Source organism: Mus caroli, chromosome 6, assembly GCF_900094665.2.
Source record: "Mus caroli chromosome 6, CAROLI_EIJ_v1.1, whole genome shotgun sequence".
Lineage (NCBI taxonomy): Eukaryota > Metazoa > Chordata > Mammalia > Rodentia > Muridae > Mus > Mus caroli.
In genome coordinates, this window is record NC_034575.1 from 3287426 (window position 1) to 3295654 (window position 8229).

Here is an 8229-nt window from a genome sequence, read left to right on the forward strand (position 1 = left end):
TTGTGGTGCCATCATCTCTTTTCAATTTTGACAGTGTTACATGATCTTTATAGACTTGCACTGACAGCATCATTAGATCATCTCAACTGACTTCCTTATAACGTACATCATTGCATTGTGATGGTGCTATACAATTACCAGTGAAGTGGATAAGGTATTAACATGATTATTGAAAAGAAGTTAGCATGTACAAATATAGCATCCCACTTTTGAAAGCCGTTTATAGCTACTAATTAGCCTGCCCAATGTTTCTTGGATCCAGTGAAACTTTGTTCTTTTTTTATTTTTAGCCAAGAGGATGAGTTCGGATGACCTAGACGTTATAGGACTATGAAAGACTGTACTTTTCTTCTCTTCCCTGACCATTGTATAAAGGTTTGTTGTAATGAACCACTATCATGAAAGGGTAGACATGGCAAAATTTCTCTCCATTTGGGCAGCCTACCTTCCGTGTTTTCAATTTATGATTGTCACGCCATTGAGCGAGAAACAATTTTAGATCCTGTGAAGACTTTGGTAGATAAGCTCTGTGAAATGATTTAAACATTTTATCTTAACAAAATAGAATTCATTTGTTACAAAAAAACCCACTCAACTTACAAAAATATCTTAAAACATCCTTTCTTCCTTCCTCCCTTCCTTCCTCCCCTCCCTCCCTCCCTCCTTCCCTCCTTCCCTCCTTCCCTCCTTCCCTCCTTCCCTCCTTCCTTCCTTCCTTCCTTCCTTCCTTCCTTCCTTCCTTCCTTCCTTCCTTCCTTTCTTTTGTACATGTGAATGCCGCAATGTGCATGTGAAGGTCAGAGGCCCACCTGCAGGACTTGGTTCTCTCCTTTCACAATGTGGGTCCCAGAGATCAAACTTACATTTACCAAGCTCCATGGTATATTCATTTACCTGCTGAGGCATCTTGCCAACCCCCAACACCTTCTAGTTATTACTCAGAAGATAACACAAGGCAATGAAGATCTTGAAAAAAACTTTAGGGCTGCAAAGACCTTAAATACTGAGCCTCAATATTTCCTTCACCTATTTTCTAAAACATTATATAAACACGGTCTTCCCACAGATGCCTCCGACTTTGGTGAGCTGTAGACAGGACAAATGATATGCTGGTTGCCCTGGCCTGATTCTTATAATCTCTGCTGCTTTCAGTTTTCCCAGTGACAAAGCAAATCAGCTGTGCGTGCTGATGAGAATTTTGTCCATTTTCAGAGCATCCATTTTCTCCTTTGTACCCTGTTAAGTAAACATCATGATGACCATCAGAAGGGTGGACTGAAACAATAGATGTTATGATATTCTTGGCTTGTGTTTGGGCCTAGAAGAGATTCCCAGACAGAATCTCCTAGTAGAGATGCCTACAGTTCAAGGGCACTAGGGCCTAGGAACTAGGACAGCAACTGTGGTGGCTGGACAGTACTTATGCCTGGGGTGTTGCTTTACTTTGCCCCTTCTTCTGTGGGCTAGGGAAATATTCAAGGTGTTGGAAGGGATATTTTTCCCATTGATTCTGCAGTTGTAGGTAATTGTGTCAGTGAATAGAGCCCTAGGATCCTTGACTAATAAAATGTTTACCAAATCTTCCTCCACCCACCTGTAAAGAAAGAAAGAAAATGAGAAAAATACAAGTATTCATTTTAAATGGGCTAAGTGAAAACATCTGGAATGCCATCTGTCTCTGTATACACTGCCCTATTTATAGCTATAACTATTTTGTGACAAACTAATATTTTTATATATTGGGGCCTTGTGTAGTAGTGGTGAGTACATATGCATGTGTGGAGGTCAGAGGATGACCTTAGGTGTCATTTGTCAGGTTCCTCTTTTTCCCCCTTTAAGATGTTTTTTTTTTTATTTTTTTTTAATTCACATGAACTTTGCACCATAGGCTTGACTAACAGTATGTGTGCAGTCATCAGCTGGTTTCCACCTCAAATCTCTCCACTGCTGAGATTTCAAGCTTGTACCACTGCACCCAACTTTTTTGTAGGTGCTGGGGATTTGAAATCAGGCCTTCAAGTACGTGAGACAAGTGCTTTAGCAACCAACTGAGCTATTTCTCCAGCCGTTAAAGTAGTATTTTAACCAAATGAGCTTTTATTAGCAATATTACATCTTTTATATTTTAGAGGCAATCTTCAACCTCTCCTCATACCTTGAAATTTTATCTTTCCATGCCCAGAATGCATACCTAATATCAGGTCACCTCATACCATGCAACTGCATCAGTATCTTCAATGGTTCTCCTACATCTAGTCTCTGGGCTCTATAGAGACACTTTACCAGGGACAGTTATTCCCCATAAGATGGATTTGGACTCCACGTGACTGCACTAAGGTTCCTAGGATCTGCCTTAACCCTGCCCACCAGCATATCCCCACTTCCTGTCTGCCCCTCCCCCAGCCTTGTTTATTCCACCCATTTGATTTCTTCTCGCTCTTCTGTTACACTTTCCACACCTACACTTCACCTCTACCCATAGGAGAACTTAATATAACAACAAGATGCTACTTTAGATATTTCAGGTAGGAAAAGATTTAATACAGAGGATAGGATACTTTTGGCGTCAGAGGCTGGATGGGGAGGCTAAGCTAATTGTTTAGGTACTTCACGTGGGGCACTGGGGACACTGGAGTATGAGTGACTGAATACAGGACCAGCTGCTAGAGCAACCATTCAGAGATGCGAGACAGCTGCCATCACTTCAGCTTTCAAGGAAGGACATTTGAGGACAGAAAATAAAACTAGTCAAGCAAACAGAACAAAGCAAAACAAAAAACCAAAACCATTAGAATACATTTGGGGGGGGGAAATTAACTCAAATTCATGTTTCCATATCCTGTCACTAGCAGGGAAGAGCCACAAGGGAATCTAGAAATGAACTCTCCTTCACATGTGTTTTCTATACTGACTATAAGGCATGCCAGTGTTTCCATGTTACAGAATCCTAGCTTCAGAGACATCTTGATGAACTGAGAGCAGCTAATAATTGGGTAGACAGAACTCGAGAAGGCATCCACAGTTGTAACTCCCATCCCTTCTTACCTTTGTACCATCTTCCCTTTTCCTTGTCTACTGAAACTATACTTCCTCATTTCAAGGATCGGTTCAAACGTCTCCTCCTCCAGGAAATAGCAAACGATGTCAATGACAGATCTTTTTACTTACTTATCATTCTTAAATCACATTGCATAGATGGTAAATATGGGGTTCGCATGGCCATACCCTGGTTTCTCATGCTACTGTCTGTCAGCTTACTTGATAGGTAAGATTAAAGCACAAGATTTGCTTAACCTGGAATTGGCCTCAGAATCCTTCTTCCCACAAGACTTAAATCAGTCTCAGCCAACTAATTGTAAATAATGTTTTGGATAAACCCAGTTTTCCTCTCCTGATACCCATGCTGCAAGCATCTGAACCACCTTTGATGATATTAGATGCAATGCTGACTTGGTTTTCCCTGTAATAGCACCATAGTCTGCAGCAATGATAAGTGTGGATTTGTGGATTGTGTGTTGGGTTTGTGTTTGTAAGCAGTCTCTTACTCTGGAGAAAGCTTCAATATAGAACCTTTTACAACTCATCTATATATTATATATTTTTATGTTTTATAGTTATCAATTATTAACCCCTATATGTCTACTGCCTTGATAAAACACTATAACCAAAACCAACTTGGGGGAGAAAGGGTTTCTTTTGTCTTACAATTTCCAGGTCAGACACCATGAATGAATGAAATCACGGTAGGAACTTAAGTATGGCTGGAACCTAGAGGCAGGAACTGAAACAGAAGCCATAGTAGAACGCTGCTTACTGAGTTGCACTTCATGACTTGCTCGTCTTGCTTTCTTATACAAGGACCACCAGCTCCAGGGTGTCACTGCCCACAGTGACTTGGGCCCTCACAAATCAATCATTAATCAAGAAAATGCTGCACAGACTTGCTTAGAGTTCAACCTAATGTGTGAATTTTCTCAATTGAGAATCCTCACTAATGACTATAGCTTGCATAAAACTAACCAATACAATTGACTTTCGTCAATGTGACACAGAAACACAACCCTTCTAAGCCATAAAGATTTTGTTTAAAGATTTATTTATTTTTATTTATATGAGTACACTCTAGCTGTCTTCACACAAACCAGAATAGTGCATCAGATCCCATTACAGATGGTTGTGAGCCATCATGTGGTTGCAGGGAATTGAACTCAGGAACTCTGGAAGGGCAGTCAGTGCTATTACCAATGAGCAATCTCTCCAGCCCAATAAACATACTCTTGTCTCCCAGATTTCATATTATCATCACCAACACACAAAACATTCTAGCTTTTAAAAGTCCTGTAGACTTTAAAAATTCAAATACTTGAAATGTTTCACTTTTCTACTTAGAACATATAAATTTTATTCCAAAGTTTGAAGCCTCTCTAAACCATATAAAGTTCAGATTCTCCAGTCTATCTAAAATATTCAAAGTCTCTTTAGAATATCCATTTTGTAAAATTCCTGTTAAAAACATGAAATGCTTTCTTAGTCCAAGAGGGAAGAATGACAAAAGGCAAATCAGACCTCACATCTCTTGACACACTGTTTTGAATGATTAGAACAGGTCCCACTCAAACACCTACGATAGTCTCATCTCTATACTTCAGCCAGATCTGCAGAGTTCCCTTTGCCATACATGGTAACCTAACTATCCATCCCAGGAGTAGGACATTGTTCCTATTAGATGACCGTTACTCCCTCTGCCACATTCAGCATCCATGACATGATAGCATCCTGACCCAGTTTTCCCTGTTTATTTTCTGCCTTTTTCTTTTCTTTTATCCCATTGACATGCTGTTGGGATGAACTACAGTGATGATTATCAGAAAGGGGTGACCTCCGCGTTCACTTCTTTGTGGTGGCTTTTCCCTTATGCTTCTGACCATGCTGTAGTTATATATCTAATTTTCCTGCCTTCCTGAACAAGTAGCCCCATGGCAATATTTTCTAAATACATTATGCAGTGTTGAGATTTTCCTTACGAGACTATTAATTCCATCTTTGTTTGTTTGTTTCTGTGAGTCAGGGTATCTCTGTGTAGCTCTAGCTGTTGTGGAACTCACTCTGAAGACCAGGCTGGCCTCAAATTCACAAAAATCTGCCTGTCTCTGCCTCCCAAGTGCTGAGATTAAAGTCATGTGCCACCACTGCCCTCTATCTTTCTTTTCCAGTCTTCTTTCTGCATACCAGGTATACACTATGAAGTGGACATAACCACTTATTCTGTAAGTTCTTCACTTAATCAGGATGGTATCTATCATTCTACTGAAGGCTCTACCATCTACACCGAGGCCAAAGTTCTTTCAGTCATAAAGATGGCAATCTACTTTTACTACTCTGTGACTTAATTATATAATAGGATGCCATATGTGTTGGTTGGTGTGTGTGTGTGTGTGTGTGTGTGTGTGTGTGTAACTGATATGTTTTCTCTTTGGCGATCTCTACCTAATAGTAAATTCAAAGCTCTCATGATTACAGACAATTTTTGCCAACGTAGATCCTGGAGTTTCTCTCTTACTTTGAGGAAGATCTATCCTCAGGCTTTGATTCATAAGCAGAGACATTATATCACAGAGTAGAAGAGACATACAACGTAGAAGAGCTCAAATTGAGAAAGTGGGGAGGAAAATACTATTCATTCTGAGCCTGTGAGAAAAAGAAGGAGCAAGCAGTGGCAGGAGAGCAAGCAGTGGCAGGAGAGCAAGCACTTAGAGTCCTTCACACTAAATCCCTAGAGTTAGAGGGAAACTAAATATGCTTTGCCCTGGAGGCAGAGATGGGTAGAAGCTCACCCAACTAGCTTTTCCTTGCAAGATGCTCAGCTTGCATGTCATGGGTTCCTGTGGAGCCAGAGGAAGCCATATTGTTACGTTTTTGTCAATGGAAAGTGGTGGTGCTGATGGCCTCACTGTTTTTGGGGTGTCTTATTCAAACTCTTGGTGTAAGCCTATTGCTTCCAAACCCAGTAAAGAATGCTGAGGATCTCAGACAAGTGTTCTTAGCAGTTGTTAATCAATCATAGACCCCCTTAGAATGTGATAAAGCTTATAGTTTTAAAAACATTTTCTTCCCTTCTTTCCTTTCCCTTTCCTCTCTCCCTTCCCTCTATCCTTCTCAGCAGGTTCTTACTATGTAACTTGGGCTGGATTTGAGTTTGCAGTCCTTCCGGTTGACCCTACCAAATGTATATATCACCAAGAAGAGTATCTTTTTGTTGGCTTCATTGAGACAGGGTGTCACTATGTAGCTCTGGCTGTCATGAAACCCACTATGTAGACCAGGCAGGCCTTGAACTCATGAAAGTTCACCTGCCCATGACTCCCAAGTGCTGGGATTAAAGGCATGTGGCACTATATCCAGCCAACAAGCAATATGTTTGAATGTATAAAGTAAAACCAAGCTAGGTATGGTGGCTCATATCAATAAATAGTACTTACAAGGCTGAGGTAGGAGGATTTCTCTGAGTTAGAGTCTGGTTTAGTCTACACAGTGAATTCAAAGCCAATCATGACTACAGAATGACAGCCCCAACTTAATAAACTACCAACAAAAAATGTTAACCAACTGAACTCGATGGTTAACAATAGGCATATGGCTCCCTGCCCTCCACCCCCCACCATGTGGTGCCCCTATGGCCATAATTGAGAGGAAACTATATATCATACTCCCAGCTTCCAATTGTCAGAAAATCATTGACATGAACAATGAATGCAAGCTTTGTATTTTCTATGAGAAGTTCAGAAATGAGCTGCTGATGCTCTGGGTGAAGAATGCAAGTGTTATATGGTCCAAATCAGTGGTGAAAATGAAAGTCTCGACCCATGGTAGAGATCATCTGCTGTTCAGTAAGGGACATTCATGTTATAGACCAAGGAGAGATGGAGACAGGAAGCCCAAGTCAGCCAATCCAAATGATCTCAACACCACGGTTATATTAGAAAAGGAGCGAAGGCAATGATTGGGACCCAAAGGAGCTGGCAGAATCAGAAAGCTTTTCAATCTCTCCAAAGAAGATGATGTCCACCAATACACTGTCAGAAGCCTTAAACAAAGAATCCCAGAACCAAAGCACCCAAGATTCAGCATCTTGTCACTCTACATGTCCTTCAGCACAGTGCCAACATGTTCATCTCACGAAACACACTAAGAAAAGTGTGGCCGAAATGACAGAATATGCTAAACTTTTGGCCAAGCAAATGGAGGAAGTCAAAGAAAAATACTAGAAATAGATTGCCAAGACACATAGGCTGTCCTTGAAGAGAGGTCATATACTTCTGTGTCCAGTCAAAAATACCTCTTTAAAAGTAAGAGAGAGTTGATCAGATCTTAGTAGATGGGGGATAAAATAGATGAAGTTGGGTGGGAGATGTGCTGGTGGGAATCTGTGGTAATCTAGAGAAAGGACCTGGATGAAGGACTTGATCAAAACACATTGTATACATGCATAAAACAAAGTAAAAAAATGATTGAATAAACAGCAACCAACACCCCAAGCAACAAAAAACTACATAAAATATTATAATGAAACTTGTGTTGAAGGGTATATGGTATAGTCATATACTGTCTTATATATTAATGCATTAACTTCATAACTACAAGCAGTGATGATTGGTGGAGGTAGTGTAACAATCGTATTATGAAATGATAATGTGCGATTTGTTTTGGCCAAAGTCATAGATCCCCAAAACATCTTTTATTTGACAAAGGACCTGCTCATCATCCTGTGCAACTCAGTGTGTGCTCTTACCCTATCTCCATCACTGCCCTCAGGCCCGATAAACCCCTCCCACTCTTGCTCCATATTCCCAGATCTTATCTTGAGGTGCATCAGGAGCAAGAGGAGGAAGTCTCAATGTTTCAGGCAGAAACCTGAAGTAGACTGAATTACTCAAAAGAGAAACTGTGTAAAGCAGAAGGGAATGAAGTTATGTCACCAGACAAGTTGAGCCATCCATATCATGATGAAATTTAGGTCTCTCTATGAAACCGAAAAAAGGCAGATATGATGGAGGAGGAAGTTCTACACTATGAAGAGAGAAAGTCTTTACTGTGGAAAACAAGGCAGAAGAAAGAACAAATTTAGAGAGGAATGCCCATGGCTTGGCGCTGGAGGGAAGTTTGAAGGTGGTGTGTGTGTGTGTGTTAGCTAGACTGAGAAAAGGGAGACATTTTTACTGTGAGTATAGT

At 40.5% G+C, this 8229-nt stretch overlaps 1 pseudogene; it reads left to right on the forward strand.

The window, feature by feature from the left end:
• The first annotated feature begins 6673 nt into the window (after positions 1–6673).
• LOC115031316 lies at positions 6674–7265 on the forward strand (annotated as a pseudogene).
• The last annotated feature ends 964 nt before the right edge of the window (positions 7266–8229 follow it).